The sequence below is a fragment of the Solenopsis invicta genome, chromosome 9 (assembly GCF_016802725.1).
Source record: "Solenopsis invicta isolate M01_SB chromosome 9, UNIL_Sinv_3.0, whole genome shotgun sequence".
In the NCBI taxonomy this organism is placed as follows: Eukaryota; Metazoa; Arthropoda; class Insecta; order Hymenoptera; family Formicidae; genus Solenopsis; species Solenopsis invicta.
Genome location: NC_052672.1, coordinates 9,211,130 through 9,224,388, shown reverse-complemented (window position 1 = coordinate 9,224,388; position 13,259 = coordinate 9,211,130). Strand labels below are relative to the sequence as shown.

At 37.3% G+C, this 13,259-nt stretch overlaps 1 protein-coding gene across 1 annotated transcript in view; it reads left to right on the top strand.

Annotated features, from left to right (window-relative positions):
- Positions 1 to 13,259, top strand: part of LOC105197035 (transcription factor Sox-3) — a 413,519-nt gene that overhangs the window by 19,406 nt on the left and 380,854 nt on the right. The gene's annotated exons all lie outside the window — the stretch shown is intronic.

The window sequence follows — 13,259 nt, the reverse complement described above, 5'->3', positions numbered from 1 at the left end:
CTTTCAGTACTCAGAAAAGCGTATTAACAATTTTGACAGCACACTTAAAAAATTTACTCAATCACAGTTCGAACGAGTAATATCAATAGACACGGTTGTTAATGTAGTTTATAAATGTATTTATCTTTACGAATCACGAAATTATTATTTTTTTTTAACCTTTTCGGTAACCAAGGTTGCAGTTTACTTGACGTTGCAAATATTTCGAAGCGTTTGATTAAACAAAAAATTATACTAATTGACGAACGAATCGAAGAACACTTCTTACGTCGAGTTGAGTGCGAATAGAGGACGAGAAGTGCGAGATTTCATGGATCTCGGCGCGCATTGCGTTATCAAATGTAACGAAAAACGAGCGCGAAAGCGAGGACTCGCGATCTCGCGAGGGGGATGTAAGGAGCCGTGAGATTCGGAGCGCGGCCGGCCGCGCGCGCTTTCGCCAAAACACGCCGGTCGTCGCACGCACGCCGCGAGTTGTCGGGACCGAGGCCGATGATTTAGAGAATCTCGCGTGTGAGTGACGCGGTGACGCGCAGACAATGCGCGGAATTTCGGTTTTGAATTTTGCGCGACGATCGTGACAGCGCGTCACGCGGCCGAGGCGCGTTGCTGGATGTAGTGCCGCGGGTTGCAATGACGTTTGGCTTTGACTTTGAGTGGTCGTTAGAGTGGTCGGTATCTCTATCACCTACCCACCTACCTATTCGGGATTGGGATCTGATTTATGTTGCGCCGGGTGCCACCGCCGAAATTCTCTGCCGCCCCGTCGACGTCGAATGCCGACCTGGATTCGTCGCTGGAGGTGAGTATTATGTTATGAGTACTTCCGACGCGCGCAACGTTCGCATGTATGTGTGCTCGAATGCCGTGTAATTACTCAAGCGATTCTTTTAGATCGGAAACTTTGATCTAATAAAAAAAAAGTGTAATTACGGTAGATGAACGTTACTTTTGGCAATTTTTCGATCTGCTTAGCTGACTTTTTTCACATTGCCATACACACGTGATTCGCATTTTGTGCGTAATGTTAATTTGTAACTTATTTCCTTTTTTTTTCTATCAGACACATTTTAATTTTAATATTAATAATTATCATTCAGCATATTAAAGACGAATGTCTGTCGAGTACATCTCGGGAAAATAACAATTTTTGACACGTCGATTGATGATTATTTCTTGTATTATGCTAATATTATACATATATATATATATATTTTTTTTTTGTTTAATAAATTAATTAATATAATATAATACAAAAAACGTTTAAAGAATCAGAACACAAAAAAATCTATAGAAATAAAAATTTATATAAAATATTAAAATGTACATGTATATTAAATTACATAATATTGTATAATTATAAACACAATTTAATTTTGAAACTTGAAGCGCGAATTATAAATTGCCTAAAATAAATCTTGAATAATATAATAATCTAGAGTAAGACAATGTTAAAACGGGAATAGCATAGGATGATGAAAAAATTTCTCAATAATTTAGAAATAATTTAAATTAAGATAATTTTAAATAAGAAGAATAAAATATGATAGAAATATTTTTTTGTTGAATGTTAAAAATTATATAGCATATGAAAAAAAATTAGTGAAATTTGATATGAATTATAAATCGTCTAAAATAAATCTAAATTAATATAATAATCTACAGTAGGACAGTCTAAAAAATTGAATAGAATGATGAAAAAATTTCTTTGTACTTTAAATTACATAACTTATAAATTAAAATATTTCTTTGTTGCATATTCAAAATTATATAGTATATAAGATTACAAAAGAATTCATGAAGTTTAACGCATGCAAATTATAAATTATCTAAAAAATAAATCTAAACTAATGTAATAAATAGTTTAAAAAATGGATAAATTAGGATGATGGAAAAATTGTTGTACATTAAATTACAACCTATAAATTAAAAATAGAATTCAATCTTGAAGTTTGATGTGAATAATAAAATTGTTTAAAATAAAGCAATGTAATAATCTAGAATAAGATAATTTGAAAATTGGATAGGCTAATAAAAAAGCTTCATTGTTGTACATGTATCGTTTAATTAGTCTTCAGTCTTTATTTAATAAAAAGGAAATTAACTCGAATGCGTTAAATATAACTGACGTTATAGAGAGTTATAACGAATTTCATTTAAAGGGATTTTAATATCGACAATGGACGTATCCCTCCACCTATAGTAAAGTGTTCTTTCACCCGCCTCATTGATAAGTCTGGAGTTAATGTTATGCATATGACACGTTATTGGGTTCCTCATCGGCCTATTTCGAGTCCCAGTTTAAGAGGTACCAATACATTGACGGTTCGCGGGGGTAGGACGCCTCGGATGAAGTCTGAACGATATAGAGAGGGTGCGACGAGGGTACGGGAGAGCTGAAAATGGGGGGCGATCCCGAACTCCAGGCGACATAAAAGGCCAGCAATCCCTGTTCCTGTCACGCAGGCTTCGATTGTTTCGGGCAAGCAGCGTTCATTTGTTTTTCTTCGTGCTCTTCGTTCTCCCACCTTCGACTACGATTCTTCCATGAATCCTCCCTTCCGTACACGTGCGCCTATTCTCGACGGGCCGATTGAAGCTGACGCCACGTCGTCCGCTTGCCTGCGACTGATATTTCAGTATCGCCCATATTTCAGGAGTTCGTAAATTTCTCGATAAAACTATTAAGATCTATTTACACCAATGTAGATTAACTTTAATCTCAGTTTATCTTTTCTTAGTTTTAAGAATTAAGAAAAGAATAGAAAGCAAGTTCTGTCTTTCTCCAGTTGTAAAGTTAATCTATGTTGATGCAATCGGGCCTAAGATTACTTTCTTTTTAACATTGTTTTCTTGCGGCGCCTTTTCGCTGATCTTTGATAAAATCGTTTTAAGTTTCCAGAATAAAATTCCAGAAATTCTCTGACTTTTTCGACTTTACACGACAATGTCCGCGAGTCTCATGTATTTGTATAATAGTGCTCTGTTTAGCATTTCAAATTCGGAACGTGTTTTGAACTGAAATATTATTTTATAATCGGATTCTTAATTTCATAATCTCGTGAATACTATTATAATCGATACAACGTCAATATAGCAAAAAATATTGTTTGTACCAGAATGTGCGAATCGATTATATAAGATTCTAAATTTCGTATTCACAAAGATAAAAATTAATTAAAATTAATTAGTATTTTATTGTAGATTAATGTACTATATATGTAATTGATATACAGATAGAGATAGAGTAAAAGATGTTCGGAATGTACAGAAAAATATTCTCTTGCTAAAACAAGCGATAGTAAATTTTTTTTTCTTTAAGTAACAATTATCTTTGCAAAGAATATTTTCTTATCAATACTCTTAAAATACACATATACTTAATTTAGTTGAAACAAGTAATATTTACTTAAAATAAATTTCTGTGTACACACAGAAAAATGTATTTGAATTAAGTGAATATTATTTTAAATATTTCATAAGTTTATATATTCGTAAATCTATCGTAAGTTCATGATAAGTATCAAATTTATTCAAAATATATTCTGAATCTTTGCAATTTATTACTTCAATCAAGAATATAAAGTTAAAACAAAAATGCAATTTGCTTATTATTTTGATTTTTTTTTACACAATTTTATAATATTCTTCGAAAGAGTATAAATTTTTTTTCAGTGTACTGAAAAAAAAGTTTTCACGTAATATAATTTTACCAAAAATGTGGCCTTTGCTACTTCAAATTTCTATGGAATGATTTGGTTTTCTAACTTTTACGGAATTTTACGTACACTCCAGTTAGACCGAACGAAATTCTTGCCACTGACCGATAAATTGTTATCAATACTTTTACAAGTGGATAGACCAGGGGCAAGCAATACATGACAATGACTTTACCGTTAGAAGTTGAGTATTGTCTCGCGTTGATGTGAACTCTTATTAAATCTAGACATAAGTTGATCGCGATACAAATTTATTAATTAATATGCGTTTGAAATTATTGTCAGTTGTTTGCGCCAGCTGATGAAGATCAAGTATTATCGAAACGTACTAACATAATATTAAAGGATAATAAATTGTTTGAAAAAATTAGCTGTTGCTCATAATTTGGTCGCTTCCTTTCTACATTTTGCATTGCAAAAATAACGATACTACGAGCGATACCATATATTTAAAAAAAAAAAGTAAATTGAGTAAACGCTTTTCTTATCAATATTCTCAAAATTTTGTAGAGTGAAAAATTACTCGAAAAATTGTACAGACTCAATTTTTACTTTTTTAGAGTAACGTTTTACTCGATCTATGAGATTTGGAGAGAGAAATTGGTATTTTTCTGTGTGTAGTATGATTTAATTTAATTTTGAAAATATAGCAATTTTTGCATAATTTAGAGATTGAATCGTACATTAGAGGATTCGAATAATGATCGCAAATGATAACGATGTTTTGAATGAAGCGAGAAGAAATTTTACCACACATTGCTACATCTATACATTGCGACAGCCACCTGCGCACGTGTAACAGTTATATATGGGAGCCGGTTCGTGGCACGTGGCGAACTTGCGGTCGTCATCGGCGCTTTAGTTGCGGGATACAGTAAACTCTATGAAAGACTACCTTTCTTGTTAGTATCCTTAATTTTATTCGATCGTGGTTACGTTGACATGAGGCTTTCAAACAGCAGGAATACGTGTTACGAAACTATTAATTAATTTCGGGCAGTGTAACGGACCGAAATTCGGGGCAACTATTCCAATAATGAAATCGACAAGAATGGCGCACACCGGTCGGTCAATTAAACGGTGTCATCTGCAACCGTGAAATTTCGAGCGGTTCGGTCGTAACGCCAACAGCTGACAGACGCTGAAACGATACGCTCCAATTTTCTCATCTGTGGCCAGTGTGGCAACGCGATACGGATGGCTGCCAATTAATAAGCCCATCACGCGCTCGAACATTTTATACAATTTCAGATAATTTTGTGAAACCATCTGCCCCTAATGCTTCATGATTTTTATAAAAATAACGGTGTAATTCTAATTTATCAGTCAGTGTAATTCTAATTAAGATAATATTCTTTTTTTTTAGTCGTGGTCGTTTCGATCTTTACGAAAAAATACATCCCATTAGGCATTAGCGATCCGAAGTGACACTCAAATGGAGGGTAATCCTCAAGTGGAAGGTTTATTTGGGAATTAACGCTCAATTTGAGTGTCATTTCGGACCGCCAAGTTAAGTGTTTAGTTAAGTGTATTTTTTTTTTGTTCGTAAGGAGAGTATTTGACTCGCGAGTGTTCACAGTATTCTCGAATCTCGCGTTATTTGTCTGTGATGGGAACACACCGCGAGTGTCTCCTTGGCGACACCCGTACGATCGGCGAAGCTCGTTGCGGCGATTACTATCGGTAAATCTGCGGAGCGTGGAGCGGCCCGAGATATTCCCGCACAATAGTCGCCGTAGTTACCGGGCATGCACATGCAGATGTAATTCAGCAAGTAGATCGAGCAGCGACTCATTAGCCGCGATTCAGATTCTTGCCGCGCGGCGCGAGCTCCTTTTCCCGAGCGCCTTCGAGTTCGGGTCCTGTATAGCGTACGGCGCGCTTCTCTCTCTATTCCTCTTTCTCTCGATCGATTTCTCGACGCCCTGAATCGACGGCGCGCGCGAAGCACAGGGTACGCGATGTCCCTCTCTCTCGCTCTCTCTCTTTCTCTTTCTCTCAGGCGGGTGCCGGCGAACGAGCGAGCGAGCGAGCGGGCGGGCATATACGGAATAAATCGTGGCTTCGTTACACGCGACTCGAAGGCGGCAAACAAATAGGGTTAATTCCACGTGCGCCCGGTAGCCTGAATACGTCGTTTCCGAATGGAGGTAATTCCGGTGACAATGTGGCCTTTGATTTCATAGAACCGCACGGTCGAACGACCACCTCCTTCCTCCTCCGCGCGCATTTCCAACTCCCTCTTTGCGATACCCGCTCCTTCCCTCCCCCCCTTCGTTTTCCTCCTTCTCGTCCTCCTCACCCCTTCGTCCTTCGACCGCTCTCTCTCTTTCTCCGCGAAAACCCTGTTTCATCCTCTGCGCGCACTCTGCAGCGAATATACATATAATAAAGTAAAGCCAGCCACCACTGCCGGCTCCGACCAACCCGGGCGAAAAGACTTTATTCAGTAACTAGCGATTCATACGAAATCGCGAATCCATTTCTGCTTGGCTTCGCTCTCCGCGCGCTCTCCTCCGCTGGCCCTCTCCTCCCTCCCTCTCTCTCTCTCTCTCTCTCTCTCTCTCTCTCTCTCTCTCTCTCTTTCTCTTTCTCTCACTCCGCATCTCCGCGCCGACGACGACGTTCTCGCTCGCCTTGCTCGCGACCGGAAGTCGCGAATGGCGAACTTTGAATAGTCTATACTTTTGCCGGCTACTGCCTCGGGGGTGTAGCTAGCGATCTTATCGGATTGACGTTCCGTCGAGATCCTTTCGCGATACAATCTTTTGGTAACGAAAAAATACATTTTTTATTATTTAGGTATGGTAAAAAAATGATCAGCTCGCTACTTAAAAATCGTAAAGACTTGTTTACGTTTGAGTGCGGGAAGTCGCGAAGCTCTCGGAAATGGATCGCGCGAACACGTCCGAAGGGCGAACTTCGAACAAATCGTCTCTCGCGGGGAGGCAAATGGGTGAACGCTTTCTCCCTTAATGCGAGTGAAATTGTATCAAGCTCGGTGGCAAATCTGTGCATTATGCGAACACGGCGCTGCATTAGGGAATTTCGATGCTTATTGATGGTGTCTATCAAGTAAGATGAGAATTTCTTTGTGTAACGAAGTGAGAGAGTGCCCCGATATTTTCACATCGAGGTATTTATCACTTGTGTTTCGTGGAGCAACATCTTGAAAATCATCATGGTGCTCTGATGATTTTTTTCCTGGTCGCGCATCTTATTTTCACCTCATCAGAAGGTATTATCAGGATTCACGGCGTGATAACTTTTCTTCTTTAGCGTGAGTATTCATATGATAATCGCACACGCGTCTTAATGACAACATCGGTTATTAACATAGCGCGTCTAGTTTTTCTCGCCGCGGGGCGTCTTGAGAAAATTTCCAAAGGCTTTTCGAGGCGTTCGCATTACCTCAGTATGTAGACGATAAAGAGGGTGAAGGTGAGGGGGAGGGGGGTGAGGGTGAAACGTTGTGCTAAAGCGGGAAGAACGTGAAGTCAAGGGAAGAGTTTTCGCCGCATTCGGTACTCCTCCAGAGCTTGGAAATATTTCCGAGGATTCAGCGAGTTTATTAAGGCTATTCAGAGCGCCTCTGCCTCTGAGACAGCATTGTGGATACAATTTAGTCTTATTCATCCCTTCGCGGATGTCTAAATATTTTCAACCCTCGCCCACCCTCCCGTTTCCTCTTACCCTCCCTCTCTCCACTCTCTCTCACTCGCTCGCTCTTTCTTTCTGTGCAATTCTAAGTTCTACAGAGCTCACCCTAGTTGTAACATTTTATCTCGCTCTAATGGCGATGTATTCGTGCCATAACAACCTATAATTTTATACACTGCAATCGGTTACAATCCAACTGCAATGAAACAGTTGCAATTTTACCACTTAATTTTCCATTTTTGTCATGTGTTTACAGATTAAAAAATAAAATTATACTCAATCAATTTTTTAAAAATTAAAAAATGTTTTAGTCTTTTTTACTTTTTTCGAGATGCGGCAATTTTTAAAAAACGTTATATTAGCATAAGTAATATAAAAATTATCTTGTCAATTTAATTAGGTGATACTTCTTATTCTGATTCAATCTAAAAGCTGTTTGAAACTAAAAGTTCAAAACTAACGGCACACACTTTGAAAAAATCAGAAATTATATGTAAAATCACAAAAAATATTATTTCAGCGTCAAAATCCTGTTATGATTATGTATATAAACCTATCTCGTTTTCAAATTATATTATATGCAAAACGCGGTCTAGATTTACTTGTTAGATATTGTAAAAATGTTTCTACATCATAAATTTTTCTTAAAAAGTGAAAAAGAAAAGAAATCAAAATTTTTCTTGAATGAATATATTAGATGTTCAATAAAAAGTGATGCTGGGGGTACGTTTCTCCTGCCCCAGGATAAAATTAATTTTCACTCCTTTTACCCCTGTCTTAGACAATTTCTTCGGCATTAAACGATTCTTTCTGAAGGTAGTCACGGCTGTCGACGGCTCATTGTTATGGTGGATAACGTGTTATGTAAAGCAGGTTCCGCAGCATTATTCTGCCAGTAATTTTGTCCTTTACTTCTTTAGTCTTTTACGGAATAATTTCGTAAGTATGAGATGACAATCGAACAAGATTATCTTTATCGTCTCGATGGGATGATTCATAACACTTTTGTACTTAATTAATGGTACCAAATCTTTTGAGCAGTGATGCATTTGTATCTGTTAAAAACCGGTCATAGAATTTTTTTCTGTTGATAAAGAAAAAAAGTTTGGAAATATAGAGGAAAGTAATTCTTTGTATTAGAATATTTTTTCTGATTATATCTCCTTTCGTTTCGTAAGTATTGAATCTTTTTTATCACGATTTGTCTCTGACAAAATTTTCTTCATAATGAAGGAAAAGGTTTCCTCCATTTTTTTTTTTTACGGTGGAAGTCCTCATTGATAGCATTCAACTATTACTCAATAGGTTTTTGTTTTACTTTCTTAATTTAATCACTGGCGGATATTTGATTTTAAACATTTTCTAAATTTACTTTGGCTATGCATGTTAAGTTGATGATGTCTCAGATTTCAATAAAATTGTAATCTGTATACGACAAGAGAAAGCTTTTTAACTAATTCTCTTTCATTCATTGAATCAGAAATAACACTGATTGTTCAAACATGGAATTCTTCAAACATATCAGATGAAAAACTTGGAATTTTATTACATATATCCGCATGTATACGCACATGTTTGCACGTATAAAAGTATGTATATGTATATGTGTGTGTGTGTGTGTGTGTGTGCGCGCGCGCGTGTGTATAATAAAAAAAAATTTTTTTCCGATTAAATCAAATTTCCTAAATTTAGTATACATTTATGTTAGTATAAAACGAGGCATGCGCATAGAAATATTTCAAGGACGACAGAAGTCGACTTCTCTCTGTCCTCCCTTGTCTCATTTGAGAAGGAGTTCTGACGATCTCGCCGTTCTTTGAGTCACTCTCGCTTTGCGCATTGTTTACAGAGTGATGAGTCTTCACACTGGCGCGAGCGCGCCTCTACCTTCTTCCTTTCTATCAGTCTCCCTCGGTCCCATTTCATTCCATTCTTCCGCGTTCCCACCATTGTTCCGTCTTTCCTTTTATATGGAATAAAGTATCAAGCAGCCGAGCACAATGTACCCCTGTCTTTCTGGGTTCCCTTTATCTCTTTCTTTCTTCATCACCCGCCGCCCACGCGTCTTTTGCGAAATCTTTGCAAGCACCTATCATCGTTACCTTTCGCATCGATGCAAGGTCGTCTCTTCGCGCTTCACCAATCGTTTCATATCTATCAACCGCTAGATTGAAAATGTTATTTTAATCAGTTTGATATTATATAAACAAAAATTTGATTCTTGTTTAATTGAATCAAATTTGTGATGATTTTTAATTATATTTTTATTAATCCGGAGCTGACGATGGAATTATTGAATTCATTCAATTATAAATCTCTTTGCCAATTGTTATTAAAATAAACTTAGCATTAATTCTCTTTTATATATGATATCATTTTGATTTCTTAAAATTAATTAGTGTTTTTTAATCAACATAAATTAAAGGTCTCACAGATTCTATTTACCATAGTTACTGACCCAGCGTCAGATAATGTCAGCTCTTTAGAGGGTTAACGTAAGTTCTATTATTTTTATATTGTATTAATTAATTTTTCAAATTATTTATATTTTATCTAATTTTAACAGATGTAAATTGATTCGTGTACAGAAGGGTGGAGCCATTCCGTCTTTTTTAACTGGTACGCAAAATTGCCAATCGTGCTTATCATCTTGTTTAATAGCTCCGCTGAGTAAGGCTCTATAGTGTAGCATAAAAAGGTGGGACGAACTGCATTTTTGACTCATCCCAAGGGATGATTCGACCAAATCCACAACCGCGCGGGGGATGCGAAGGATTAGACCGAAGGGTTGCTGCAACTACCCCAGTAATAAAAGTCAGAATTGATCGATGTAAATGAGAAACAATTTTTGGGTGTTGATTATTCTTGTGACATACATTTTTTGACAATTCTTATCAAGAAGATAAACCGCTAAATTGATGCGGTTAGAATATTTCGATAATTAGAGAAAAAATTATTATATTACATTGTATACCATTGAATATTATTATGACTGTAGTAACTTATGGAATTAATGTATTATAATACATAATTATTTTAATTCGGAAATGTTTGTCGAAAACAAGGAAATATATCGTTAGCTTTTGATTGTATAATATATTAGGGATGAACTAAGAACGATTTTAAAAAACCCGATTCTTCTCATTTGCGATCCAATAGAAAAATCTGTTGCATATTTCGCGTCTTGCGCTGTTTGCTTTGACCATCGTGATAACTCGCCGCCACAAAGCTGGGTGACTTGTCAGCCTTTTTTCACGCTACCGTCAATGACTTCCCCCGGCATTATTGGCGCCGCTGCCGCCGCCGCCGCTGCCGCTGACCCGTGGGTGGACGAGGGTGGTCCCTGCCATGAATAACCAAGTAAAGAATCGCGGAAAAGAGAAGGCACGAGGTTGGTCGTGGTAGCGGGAGAAAGGTGGCGGTCGGGCATCGCGAAGAAAGAGAGAGAGAGAGGAAGAAAGACGAAGTCTAAAGAGACCGACGCACACGATGCCGGGGCGCCCGTACCGGTACATTCACGTACACGACGCCGCGTGACGTCACCGCATTGTTAAACGAGCAAGCATTGTAGTCACTATTGTGAGTCTCCGCCATTATTCTAAGACAATCGTCCAACACAATGAGACCTACGGGAGGATGAGTAGAGAATCCTCGCCCCTTCTCTCTCTCTCTCTCTCTCTCTCTCTCGTTCTCGCTTTTTCGTTTCTACCTCCTGTCTTTCTCCTTCTTCATATGTTTTTCCTACTTGTGAATAAAGTTTTGTGGTGTCATGCCGGGTGAGCTGGGGCACGCGCGTTTTTGTATCATGAATCCTGTAGACGAATAGAAGAAAGAAATAGTGTCGACCCCCGACACTGATTCGTGAAAGAATCAGGAGTGTAGGGCGCCTGCTCCGAAAGTTTAATTAAGTTATTTTACAAGCTTGAATTTTAAGATGTCTGCCTACAGAAGATACCGAAGTGGAAAGAATTGAAGGAATAATGAACGATTCTCACATAGGCTTAGAGATAGATGCTACCGGTAAATGAGACGTTAACTTTTACTCTGTAGCCTCGCCGGTCCGGGTAAAATCAGTGTCACAAAAGTTTCAATCGCTAACTTCGCGATCACCACTTTCCTTTCCTTCCTGGTGCGCGCGTATTGCGAAAAGGAACGGGGAAGGGGAAGGGAGGGCGCCTTTCGAAGCCGGTTTTATCGTCGAACGATCGTTCTTCCGAATAATCGCGAACGTGCCTAACGATCGTGGACGGGGTTTCGCGCACACGAGACACGCCACCTTGCGATCGGTCACAAAACAGCGACACAATAACCGGGCCGCAACAATGCCGGGCGACAATGCAGCGCCACCAACACAGCCGCGAACCGAATCCATTGTCTGTACTTCTCTTGTTCTCCTTTCATCCCCTGCATTTCCACGACGAGGCGCACAGGGCACCGGCGGTGAAGAACCTGGAGGGGTAGCGGATAACGGGGGTGGATAGCGAATCTGCGATGTGGCGACCTCGCAGGACGACTTTGCTTAAGCTGCACAAGGGTGTTTCACCTTGATCGTAGAAATCAGTCGCTGTGGAAGAATTTCTTCTTAATCTTTAGAGCTTCGTAATGTTATTTGGAAATAATCATGTGCCAATTTACGTAAATCTATTTTTCACTATATATAACCCATGTAAAGATATGAGTTATATAGTAAAAGATTGGAAACATTTTATTTACGAGAGGAGAAGATGGTAGTATAGGCCGTGTAGATATCATGAGCACATATTACCTCTGTTATTAGGACGAACTGTCAGTGATAACTTATGGAATTATTTCTTTCGTAGCCTTTGTTAATTCTTTATTTCTTTCGTAGTCTTTTTTATTCAATTATGTATACATTTTGAATAATACAAGGTTATTTAATAGTATATCATTTTAATGTGGGCACAGGTGAAGCGTGCTAGTAATATGTATAAGATGCTATTATCGAGATTTTTATATCGCAGAATTTCTTCAATAAATCTATTGTCACTTTAGAACACTGCATTCAGAAATATTAGAGATATTATTTTATTCTTGCTGTTTAATGTTAAACAACGATAAAATGAAATCTCTGTTTTGGAACGCAAAAAAATCTAAACTATGGAAAACTAAAAATGTGTAATTTTATTGTATCTTTTTTTTTAAGCAAAACTAATTTTTAAATTTTTTGTTTGATGATCCATATTATCATTCGTATTTTTTTTTGATCCATTATACTTTTTTAAAAATCACGTTCTAAGTAATAAATCTTTTATAACTTTGAGTCTAAAATCTATTAAATATCATTTTGATGATTATAATTGTTAAGTTCCAATATAAAATATTAATTTTTAACAAAATTATTGAATAAAATATAAATAGGTGCCCGTAATACCACCTTCTTCTCTAAATAAAATTGTACCGATAAAGGCACTTTTTCATATTTGATGGACACATTAATTAAAGAAAATTTAAGAAAAGAAAAAAAGGAGAAGGAAAAAATATTGTATAGCCATTTCTAAACATTATTTTATTTTACGTCATTTATTTTCATTGCTGTTATTAGATGATTCATTCTAAATTATATTATCAAAATTTTGTTTGTCTTTAAACAAGCAAAAATCTGAATACATGATAAGTAACTATTGAATCGGATGACATTCTTAATTTTTCAATACCAAATATTCAAAATATAACTTTCAGATAGCATTTAGTATTCGTTGCACGCAACATAGCTATATGAGAGAGATTTGCTATCTAAGACGAGTTTGCTAAGACGAAAAAACTTACGGCAGCCTTGAAGGTTGGCTGTACTCCGCGATACTATAGCGCAGTATCTGTTTCGAATAAAAAGACTATTGTAGAGACCTTGCAAGGCATTCA